A 12,119-nucleotide genomic window follows, 5' to 3' on the forward strand; every position below is an offset into this window, starting at 1 on the left:
ACAGAAGAGGAAAATGAGGCACAGATAGGCAGGTAACTTGCTTGAGGGGTCCCACCAAGGGGGTAGACAGAGGATTTCAACTCAAGTGGTCCTACACCAGAGTCTGTACCCCTAATGCCGGCTATGCTGAGAGATAACGTTTAGAACTGTCCCTCCCTGCTTGGCCCACTGTTCCCACTATCACTCCTAAGCACCTCAGAAAAGTAGAACTCTCTACTACGTTAACAAACAGGTTGTTTTTCACCAACCTCAAACTGCCTTAATACATCACCATCACATATGAGATAACTCTAAAAAGCTTGTTTCTGGCTCTCTCCCCACTATCTGAACTCACAAGCCTATTTGCAGACCGTTGGTAAACCCAGTACAATCTGATGAAGTGACTTCAAAGGGGAGAAGATGGTGATTCTTTTTTTTTTTTTTTTAACTGGGGCTGGATTGTTCCTTCGGCTCTTGGTTTTCAAGGCTACCAAGATGTCTGTTGGCAAATACCTCTGCCTGGCAATTAGCTACTGTTTAGCAAAGATTGATACATTTGTCAGTGATGCCTGTGCAGACCTCAGGGCTTGTTTATAAATGGGTTAACCGATGGCTGTCTTGTTGAGTGTGGCAAAGGGCCAATCTTTTTCCTGTAATATGTGCAGTCGGGAGTGTGGGGCCTCCCGTTGGCAGCAAGAACCATGAAGTCAGAGACTTTGCCCCCCCCGCCCCCAATCTGAAAAATTACAGGATGGGAGAGGAAGAAAATAGGGAGATGATTCCATTTCTTAAAATGGCTTTACGACTTAAATTCCCTAGTCCCAACATTTATAACTTATTTAAATCCATTTCCATTGAATGGAGACCATTATGTACCAAGTTCAAAAAAGATGTGTGCTTTCTTCTGAAATTTCAAACACAGACACTCTATATTTAAATAAAGTTTCCATAGCATTATTTCTTGGACCTTTTGTTTTTGTTGCTTTTGACTATGCAGAATCATCTCGTATACAAAGATGAATAACTTAGTTTATTGAAGCTGAATTTTCCATGGAAATTATCCAGTGCTCCCCCAATTCCCCCACTTTATCTGACATTCTTTCTTCCTCCAGATAATGGCTGGCAGTAACCCACAGCATGGAGGTTATATGCTGCACTTTTGAAAAAGTCTTGAATGGAGCCATTGTTCCCCTGAGATGGTCTGCATGTTTCACTGAAAAGAGAGCAGGGTGTAAAAAAGGCACCTTGTGTGCAACTGTTGGCGAGGTTGGGAAGTGAATTAAAATCTCCAGAAAGTCTGGGCAGTGCTGTTCAGAGGAGCAATGAACCCTCTGGAAGCACTGTTAGCTCAGACATTCCAATGCGGTGAGGCAGCCTCAGGGACATGGCTCCCTCCAGTCTCATTTAGAGAGGGAGTGAGGGGGCGAGCAAAGGACTTTGATTTGGACATGCTCTCTTTGCAAAGATTTGGGGAAGGTGCTCTTTTCCAGGCATGGGATGATGTTGATTATCACACTCAGGTAACTTTCCCCGTCCAATAGACCTAGATTTGCCTTGGTTACTAATGATGCAATGACTCATTTGGAGAATTCAAGGTTAACTGCTTGTGCATCCACCAGTTTGTAGCAATCTAATTCCCATGTGCCTCATTTAAAATAACAACAACAACAACAAAACACAAGTGTTTGGGGGCTCCAGGTGACTGATGATGTTTGACATTACTAGATTCATTAAATGATATTTAAAACCATAACAGAAAACAATATATTAAATAAACAGTGTACCTTGTTTACTGTCAGTGATGGTTCCTTTTTCCTGGCTCCTGCATTCACCTGCCCAGAGCAGACTCAGGCACTGCAGTAAATGACCACTCTCTATTGCTCTAGTGCTGAGATCTCAAGCTCTTAATGAACAAAGAGTTTCCTCATCGTCCTCTGCAGAGACCTTTCCAAAATCAGCTCTCAAGGGAAGCAGTAATGTTGATTTTTATTAAAATCCTAGTGGTGAGAAAACAGCAAAACAGTTAAGGACCAGGCTGTCATATTTTTCTTATAGGCAGAAATTCTTTGGTGTCCTCCTATGCATCCTTGATCTAACCTCTCCTGTGCCCTGGAGGCTCAAAGGAGGGGAGGTCACTTTTAAGAGCAACCTGAAATAAAGGGTCAAACTTGAGCAGGAAGATAGTGTGTGGGCAGAGATGGTGATTGTCCAGGTAGAGGCTCAGCCTAAACACGGGTACAGAGTTGGAGTGGGAGAGACATTATGGCGGTGGTCCATATTAGCCAGGATGAGGTGGGTCCCTACAGTCGTGGGGAGTTAGTTTGGAAGGCAGTGGGGAGCCTAAGGAGGTTTCTGCACAGATTTAAGTTGTAGAAGAGGGAAAATAATATGGCTGTCGCGTGAGGGACGATTGGGTCCAAGAAGAGGACAGATGGGAGGGGTTATGGGCCACAGGAATTGGTCCTGTTTGAATGTATGAGGAGGTGTCAGACCTCTGGAAAGGTTATTTGTCCATCAAAATAGGTAAAGAGGAACAGGTTTAGGGGAAAGGGGGAGGAATGATAAATTTAACTTTTCTTCAGGTCCGTGGCTCTCCTGTCAACGGGGTATACAAATCTCCCAGCGCCTAGGGAAGGCTCTGTGCAGAGCCTGTAGTTTCTGGTGGTGGTTGAATATCCCCATCATGTTTGCTTCAGCAATGACAGAGCACTGGATTTGGAGTCCACAGATCTGAACGGCCACTATTAGCAGCAAAAAGCGTGCTTCCAGAGCTTGGCACAGCGCCAGGCACGGTATGGCGCTCAATAAAATTTATTAAATTAAGGACTGACCGAATGGGTTCGAGACTTGGTGCTGCCATTTACCAGAGTAACCTTGGTCAAGAGACCTATCTGCCACGAGCCTCAATTTCCCTAAGGGTGAAGCAGGGCTGGTCCCCGGGGAGAAGGTGTGCGCAAAACTTCCCGCGGCCTGAGGTGCCCAGAGTTCCCGCCTCCCCGGAGCCCGGTGGTCCGGCAGCGCTCCCGTGGGCCCGGGCCGCGCCCGGCCGGCGGAGCCCGAGGCCGAGCGGGGGTCGCGCGGCTGGCCGCCCGGGCGGTGGTGGCGGCGGGGTCCGCCCCTCGCCCCCGTATGCTCCGCGCGGCCCGAGCCGGGGGCGGGACCGCCTCAGGCCGCTCCCCCGGCCGCCCGGGGGCCCGCGGCTGCGCTCGCGGCCTCTCACCCGGGGCGGGCGAGTTCTGGGAAAGGCCGGCCCAGGGCGGGGGCCCCGCTGCCGCCCGCGCCGCCGTCCCGTCCCGGCAGCGCGCAGAGTCCAGGGGCGCGGAGCGAGGGAGCGACGCCCGCGGGGGCGCACACGCTAGCGCGGCGGGTGGGGGCGGGGGCGGGGGCCCCCGGCGGGCGAGCGGGCGGGCGGGCGAGCGGGCGGGCGGGCGAGCGGGCGAGCGGGCGAGCGGGCGGCGCGCCCCGGGCTCTGCCTCCGGGGCACTTGCCTGGCCGTGGCGCGCTGCTGGCACCCGCTCTGCCGCTGACACACGGTAGCGGGGACACCCGACGCCGCTAGCGACAGGCGCGTCCCAGAGGACGCACTTGGGGACTCCGGAGCGACTGGCCCGAAGAGGAGAGGTGAGAAGGCGACTGTGTGGCTCGGTTCCTGAGGTGGGCGCAGGGGAGAGGTGGGCTCTTTCTGTGAGACTCCCGCGGCTCCGCGAGGGCAGCCGCCTCGGTCCGTACCTGGCGCGGGGCCCCGCCCCCACCCGGAGGAACCGAGGCCCGGCCGTGGGGTGTTGGGAGGGGGCACAGGCCGGCCTCCGCTCCGGCTCCAGGGCACCCCGAGTGCATGCCTCACTCCCGCACGCGTCTGCCTCAGTTTTCGCGGCATTTTCTGTGTACTTGTGGAGGCGGCCAGTACAGAGAGGGAAAACATAAGCTCTTTTTGAGGCGGCACCTAGCAACTGTATTTCAAGAAAGGTGCCCAGGAGATTGTTCTTGGAGAGATCGATCTACATCAAGTCCTAGAAAATACCATATTGGACCTGGGCTCACTTTAGTGACTAGAAGAATGGCCACGTCTTTTTTAATGTTCTCTGGTGCTATGATAATGAGTAACGAGAGCCAGAAGTCCTCCGTTGTGGCTAATGTTAAATGCACAGTATAAATGTATGGGGTTCTCCCCCGCCCCTGTGCCTAGTATTTAAGCCCTGAGACAGTTGGTTCAACCGACTCAACTAGTTGTTCCGTGTATGAAACAGTCTACGTATAAAGATTTATCGGCGTCATTTTCGATAGTGAGTTCCCTGAAGAGATGTGATGGGGGATTCACTTCTTTAAAAAGTTTTGTTTGCACACTGTTCATAACTGTAGTTGCATTTTGCAGAATTTGCCAGTGGGTCATTTAGATCCCTGCAAGATTAGATACTTTTCCTTGTGTTCCTTGTCGGAACCCCTGGTGGGATTGGGTGGGGCCGCTACCGCAGAATGGGCACAGCGGCCGCCAAGAATGCTGGACCCACCAGGGAGAATTTTTGAGAGCCTGTCTTGGGAGGTGGATGCAGGTGGCCCCGTGGATACCCGTACAGTGCGTCACTGCGGGAGATGGGGAGTTGAACTGTCTCTGGATGCTGTCTGTATGCAGCCATGTCTTCACAGATACTTTCTAAAGAATGCCTGAGGATGCTGTCATCTAGAACATCCTTTCCCCTTTCCTCTTCCTGAATGCCCTTCCTGCCCATTTCACCAGTGTAAATCCTAACCATCCTTCAAGCTGAATTTTGTTACTGCTGTGAGGCCCTCCCTGATAAGCCCAGTCCCAAAAAGTCAACCTTCCCCTGCTGGGATTCCTGCAGCATTTTACCTTCCCTACCTTTCTCCATTCTCCTTCTTTGAGAGTTATTTCTGTGCATGTCTCGTTTTCCCTACTGAAGGCATTAACTGTGGCTTTCTTAGCACAGTGTTTGCAGCTATAAGGCCCTCTGAAATAATTGTGGGCTGCTATTAAATGTTAAGACTTTTGTTCTTCAACACAAATCTTTACTTGGGAGGAGATACTATAATTGAAAGTATTTATTGAAAAACATAATATTTACCATTTACATTGTCCTCCATTTACAGGCCCATAGAGGAAATTTTCTTTATATCCAGGAGCCATGCATAATAATTATCTGTGGTCCATGCTCTGGGACCAAGTGAGAGGTGAGAGTGAGCTGAGGGACGTTCTTCCAGTCCTTCTAGTAACATAAGCTCCTTGGATGTGCTCCAAGGTTGACCTGTGTCATTAAAAATTCCATGCTCAAGTGAGTTGTGGTAAAGCTAGATTCCAGTGAAGGTGCTTGGTTTTCTTTTTCTGTTTGCAACTTTTGTTAGTCACAGTCCCTTCTGGGCTTTTGTTGTATACCTTAAAAATGAATTTAATGTGCAACTTGTTACTTATACATTTCCAAATGAATAAAGAATAATTAATGTTTTTATTTATTTATTTATTTTAAAGATTTTATTTATTTATTTGAGAGAGCAACAATGAGAGAGGGAGAGAGAGCGCGAGGGGGGGGTCAAAGGGAGAAGCAGACTCCCTGCGGAGCAGGGACCCCCCGATGTGGGACTTGATCCCGGGACTCCAGGATCATGACCTGAGCCGAAGGCAGTCGCTTAACCAACTGAGCCACCGGCAGGGAATGTTTCCCATGCTTGGGCAAGAGGAGATATTTGCATGGAGCGAGGCTGCTCTGCACGTGTGTGTGTGTGTGTGTGTGTGTGTGTGTGTGTGTGTGTGTGTGTGTGTGTGTGTGTGTGTGTGTGTGTGTGTGTGTGTGTGTGTGTATGCGCACGTTGACAGTCCTGCCTTCCACACACCTGGCTGGCAAGCAGCCTATGTAGGACAACAGCTGCTTCAGTCCAGACTCCTTCTCTCTGGGCCTGGGCCTACCTCTGCTGGGGGTGGGGGGTGGGGAGAGAAGGGGGTTCCCCGGGGAACACAACAATTTAGAGTTTCTGGATTTAGAAGGAAACGTGGAGAAAAAGCTAGAAAAAGCAGTAGCAGCTTGTTTAATCAAGTGGCTTTCCTGCTGACATTTGGTTGAGATCTTGGCATTGAGCAAGCAGAATTAGGTTGGGGAGAGGAAAGGCAGGTGTTGGGGAGCATGGTACTTTGGGAGAAGGGCTGGGAGGTATTGATGGGGCTTAGGGAAACATGTGGTCCAGATATGTGGGATCCCCACAAAGGAAGTTGGAGAAGCAGGGTGTAGAGAAAAGATGATATCAAAGATGTACTTTGCCATGGACCAACCATGCTGTCTAGGGGCCTAGAAAGGAAGAGAAAACTCTTTCCAGCATCATGTGGTCTTCTCTGCTCTCAGGGTACAGAATTCAGGCTTATTTTTGTTAAAGCAATAATTCATCTGTGTTATGGCTTAAATAGATTTTCATGGGCCAGATCAGAACCTAGCCCTCTGTAGCTGTGCTTTCAGTATGGTAGCCACAAGCCACATACGGTTATTTGCTTTAACTTTAAATTAGAATTAAGTGAAATTAATGAACCACATTTCAAGGGCTCAATAGTTGTGTGTGGCTAGTTGCTACCCTACCAGACAATGAAGATGCAGAGTATTTCCATCATTTCAGAAATCCTGTCCTGGAATATTGTTCTAAATAAAGGGTTCATGCCTGTTAATTGCCAAGATAGTGATGTCAAAACCTAATTCAGTCATAAATTAAAATGTTCCTGTTTATAATCCTCTAGCAAATCTATTTAGATGCAAGTAATAGTAGCAGTTGTTGTTCGTAGTGCTTACTGCAAGCCAGGCAATGTTCTAAGTACTCTACATCTATTAACTCATTTCATTCTAACATGAGGCAGCAAGTGCCAGAGACCTGTTATCCCTTACCTGCAATTCCAAAATCAAAACAAGCTCTCAAAATTGGCTTTCATAAATTCGCTACAAAATTTGGTCTGAGTTGACATGAGGTTATCATAATGTTTATTTTTCTCACCTGGTGAGAACTATTCATACATTTTTATTTCAGAAAGAACGGACGTGTTTGCTGTGGATCCTCCCAACAGTGTTATGTAATATATGGCCTATGGCACTGTCTTACCATCATAAAAGCCAAAAAAAATTATGATTTTGGATAAAGGAGTACGGGCCTCCATTATCATGTCCATTTTGAAGATGGGAAAACTGAGGAACTAAAAGGTTAAGCAACTTGTGTGGAGTCATAGCAAGAAAGTCCCAGAGCCAGGAGTCAGTCAGAGCAGGCTGGCTTCAAAATCTGTTGCCTTGACCAGTGTGCTACACTGCATCAGCCTCTGGTCTCATCACCCAGAACAAATGACTGGCCACTTTTTTTGGCTTGGTGAAGCCAGATAGCTTTAATTCAACTCATTAGAAAGTTTCAGGTAGGGCTCTGGCTGAACTGTTTAGCAGTTGAGGGTGAAATGCTGTGGATGGTTACACCACCACAATGGGCATTCTTCGCAGCTGTTTAGCTTGCTCCTTTCCACCTTGTGCCAATCACAGTTTATTTTGAGCCATTTGCTGTGTAAGAACCTATAGAAAAAGAGGCCATTCATTGTGGCATTGGTAAAGCTACTGGGCCCTTATTGAAATCATTGGCACATGGGGGTTTATATACTCATAACGATTATGAGGTAGAAGGCAGGGAATGGTTTGGTCCTGGTGTATATTGACTGCTGAGCACTGGTGGGCCCATTCTGGTGGCCTGCAGGGGTTCTGAGACTTCTGGTATGGTTTCAGAGGATCTGGATCCATCTGACTCAGTTGGTTGTCTCTCCAGAGGAGACTGTAAGTTCCTCTCTTCTTTTGGAGGTTGACTAGAACTGCAGAGCTGGTCTGGGGTCAGGAATGGACTTTTCCCTTTCCCTCCAAGTGGTGGCAGGAATAGGTGGTCCCTTCATTTGTAGAAATTCTTTTTTTTTAAGATTTTATTTATTAATTTGAGAGAGAGAGACAGAGAAAGTGTGAGCAGAGTGAGGGGCAGAGGGAGAGGGACAAGCAGCTCATTGGGGAGCTGGATATGGGGGCTCGATCCCAGGACCCTAAGATCATGACCTGAGCCGAAATCAAGAGTGGGACACTGAGCCACCCAGGCACCCACATTTGAAGAAATCCTTAATTACCCCCAAGGTTTCTCCTTTGAGTATAAGAAAATGTTCTGAGTGCTCCACTATCTGTGTGGATCTTTTAGTATGGGCTCCACAGGACCCCTGTCTCTCTGTATCTGGGGAGCATTTTACCTTTTATGGTACAGCCTCCAAGTCTCCTCCTAGTGATCATGGTGCCACCCTTCCCCCCACCTCCCCAAGTTATAATGATTTAAGGTGTAGGGACAAGGCACCCTTGGTGAAATACAAGGGCACTAGAAATCAAACTTACCTGGTTTACACAGGCTTTACCACCTACTAGCTGTACAACCTTAGACAAGTAATTAACTTTTCTGTAGGATAGTAATTTTACAGGGTTGCTGTGAGACCTAAGCAAGATACTCAAAGCACTTTGCATAGTGCCAGGTACATAGTGAGTGCTCACAAAGTTAGCTGGTAATGTTGTTCTGGGCCTACCTACATCTTGCCAGTCTGCAGTTTTACGCTTTGGAGAGGTGTGTGTGGTAAACTGACTAATGCCAATAGCCTCCTAAATGTATCCGAGTCTTAATCCCAGGAACGTATAAATATGTTACTTTATATGACAAAAGGGACTCAGCAGATGTGATTAAAGATTTTGAGATGAGAAATAGCTGGATGGGCCTAGTCTGGTCAAGAGGGTCCTTATAAAAGAGAGGCAAGAGGATCAGAATCCCTAGCAGGAGGTAGGAGTAATGAGCCAAGGAATGCAGGCCGCCTAAAAGCTGGGAAAGGCGAGAAAATGGATTCTTCCCTAGAGCCTCTGAAGGAATGCAGCCCTACCAACCCGTTTTAGACTTCTGACCTCCAAAACTGTAAGATAACAAATTTGAGTTGTTGAAGGTACCGAGACTGAGGCAATTTATCACAGCAGCAATACAAAACTAAGAGGGCACGGAAGAGAAACCAGAAAGTGGTCAGGGGTGAAACAAAAGCTCTCACAATGAGGGAACAAGAACAGGCAATGGGTAGTGCAAACCTTGCTGGGTAGTGTACTAAGTACTTCATACCTAGGAAGCCTTCATCCTCACAGCAACCTTCTGAGATAGGTACTTTTGCTATCTGCATCTCAGAGAAGAGAAAACAGAGGCACGGAGAGGTTGAGTAACTTGCCCGAGGTTACAGAGCTAGTTGTGGTAGAGCTAGGATATGAATCCAAGCAGTCTGGCACTCTTAAGTGTTACCCACCCTGCTCCCCAAAGCAGGCATTTCTGTCGGCTAAGTCTGACAGTATCAGCCACTGAATGGTATGTTACTGTATGGAAGGAAGAGAGTATTTGGATCAGTGAGAAGGAGGGCAGTGTCATCCCCCCAACGTCCCCCCCGCCCAAGAAAGCCTGGTATTGAAGTGCTTGGTAAGGTTTTGCCATTCCTATCTCATATGATATGTGCAGACAGTTTGAAGCTAGAGGACGCTGGCTCTGGGAGCAGTTCCTGTGCTGGCCTCCCTCTTGTGCTCCCACCTCTGTGCTTACAGCAGCCTCGCTCTCTCACCACAGACCGCTGGCCCAGGCATCCTGTTGGCTTTGCTTCCCACCTCTGCCTGTTTATTGGATTTGCCTCATTCCTGACTCTCTGCTCCAGCCCTGAATTCCACCTCCTTCTGGCCCCTCAAATGCTCAAACTTTAGATGGTTAGTGTCAGGGACCGTATTGTGAGCTACCTTTGTGACTTAAGGCTGCAGGGGGAGGTGATTTTTGCCCTTTTCCTTTGGTTTATCTGGCTCCTGTTGGTTTTCTGGCTGTGCGGTTTTGTCTCTCAAGCACATAATTCCGAGTGGTATTGGTTTTCAAACTGTGTTCTAAGAGTGTTTGGGGCCTCTACCAGGTGAGGGGTATGGTAGGAGAAGACCCCAGCCCTTCACCCTGCTTCTATTGCTAGAGAGACAGAGAAGTTTGAGAGGAACTAAACCGCATGTTAAGGCACTCTGCGTTAAGACCTTTAGCCCAGAGACTGGGGTGTGCAAGATACATAACGCTGTGTTTTCTCTAATTGCATTTTACAAGTTTGGGGTCTGGATGCATGTTGCTTAGCTTTGTTTACATCCTGGCTCCACTACTTATATACAGTCTCCACAACCTTGAGCAAAAGACTTGGCCTGTTGGGGCCCAAACTTCCTCATGTATGTAATGGGAGAGGCAGTAGTAGAACCTACTTAATAAATGAGATAATCCATGTAAAGGGCTTAGATCAGTGCCTGATCACAATAAAAATTCAATGAACACTAGCTCTCAGGATCGTTTTTCTTATTACTAAGTCTCCCAGTGCCGTGGCTGAAGAAGCAGGTAGCCTCATGTCTTCGCGGGGTTCTGCTCTCCGGTGGTGCTGCAGCCAGGGGTCCCCTGTTACTCCTCTCTCTTCCAGGTTGCCCTTGAAATTTCCATAGTCTCTGACTGCAGATGACTACAGGTGCAGTGACACGAGGCTGTCTCTCATGGGTATAGCAGCTGCATCCCCCAAGGCCTCTGAGGCTTCACTGCCTTCTGCCAAGAAGCAGGGTCTCTGCTACTTTTAGGATTTGTAGGACATTTCTTCTTTTCTCTCCCCTGCCTGCCAGATGTAGGGGCTGGGATGGGAGGGGCAGAATGAAACTCCGGTCTCCTCCCTGCTGCTTCTCCAAGGCATTTGGTCTATAATAGACTGAATACTGTTGAATCCTTACCCCTCCCCTTAGGACTTAACAAAATACAAACATAAACAGGGTGGCTAAGCTTGACAGGGTTATTGGTCAGACGGGGCTGGTCAGTGCCATTATCTGCTCAGTACACATTGGTGTGTACTCTATGGCATGATCTGCTAGGTGGTGGCCCCAACAAAATGTGCTCCATTTATAAAAATAAACTGGAAAGTCTCCTTTAGAGGGGCTGATGATTTGTGCTCACAAGTCCAGAGGTATAACAAAACATGATGATCATCTATATATTTTTAATGCCTTGTTGGAACAGCTACATTATAATAGTAAAACAGTAAGCCTGCAATATGCAGAATTAAGGAAGAGGTAGAAGAAAGGACTCTGTTTTGATGACTTCATTTTAGGTTTAAACTATATAGTATCACTGACTATGGAAAATCCAGGGAATGGAAAAAAATCATTGGGAAAAAACACATGTGACCAAGTGCATACTATACACATCTGGGATTAAAATATCATATAACACAGTTTAATTTGGATATCACTGGATTTGGTTCAAGTTACTGTCATTTCTAAAGAAGTTTTGAATCATTTGTTATTATTAATAACACAAACTCAGATTTCATTGATGAACATATTTTCACCTATGTTATGTTTGCCTGGAAGAATTGAAGCCCTCTCTGGTAGTCTGGTTTGTTAATCTCAGAGAGGTGGATACAATTCACAGAAGTTAAATACTTTTGGCGTGAAATTGTATTCCCTTTCCCCCCCAAAGACAGAATGAATTTGGATGACAGGGCAGCACATAAACCTCATTCTTTCTGCAGTTTGTTAACTGCTGGGTTCTGAGCCGATTCCGATTCACTTCTTTGCCACTCAGCAGGCTCAATAGTCCCTAACTCAGCCTGTGCTTGAGGCTTATTCTTTCATCATGCCTCCGTGTGGTTTTAAAATTCACAGTGGGAGGGATTGGTAAAGCTCCAGGCAGTGGTGAAAGAAAGATGCTCAATTAATATTTGAATGTAACAGAAGAAGGTAAGAACTTCTTGAGCTATTATACATTGAAGCTATAGAAATTTACAAAAAGAACTCCAAAAAGTGACCTTTCTGGGCCATCAGTGCAACACAGCAGTCAGCCAGCCCTGTGGGTTCTCCCATGACATCTCTTGGATCTAGGATTTTGACTATCCTTTGCTGACTGAGAAGGGGCCGGGCCTCACCAATGCTGGGTCATGGGATGGCTGACAACAGGTGAAGTGTGTTCCCGACCCAGGCAGGCCAAGCCCAGATCAAATTACTTACAGAGGATAAGAGAGTGTGTTTATTTCTAACCATGCTATATAGTTCTAATGAATTATCACTATCTAAGCAGTCACA

The 12,119-nt window shown here is 47.4% G+C and overlaps 1 protein-coding gene across 3 annotated transcripts in view; it reads left to right on the forward strand.

Annotated features, from left to right (window-relative positions):
- The first annotated feature begins 3,420 nt into the window (after positions 1-3,420).
- The window catches only part of PLCE1 (phospholipase C epsilon 1), a 338,579-nt gene continuing 329,880 nt past the window's right edge, over positions 3,421-12,119 (forward strand). For 2 of the 3 annotated variants that reach the window (XM_027595213.1, XM_027595222.1), the window contains exon 1: positions 3,421-3,600. The gene's annotated coding sequence lies outside the window, so the exon portion shown is untranslated. Of the gene's footprint in view, positions 3,634-12,119 lie in introns of all 3 variants that reach the window. The other variant, XM_035724225.1, reaches the window with a different exon arrangement.

Source organism: Zalophus californianus, chromosome 15, assembly GCF_009762305.2.
Source record: "Zalophus californianus isolate mZalCal1 chromosome 15, mZalCal1.pri.v2, whole genome shotgun sequence".
In the NCBI taxonomy this organism is placed as follows: domain Eukaryota; kingdom Metazoa; phylum Chordata; class Mammalia; order Carnivora; family Otariidae; genus Zalophus; species Zalophus californianus.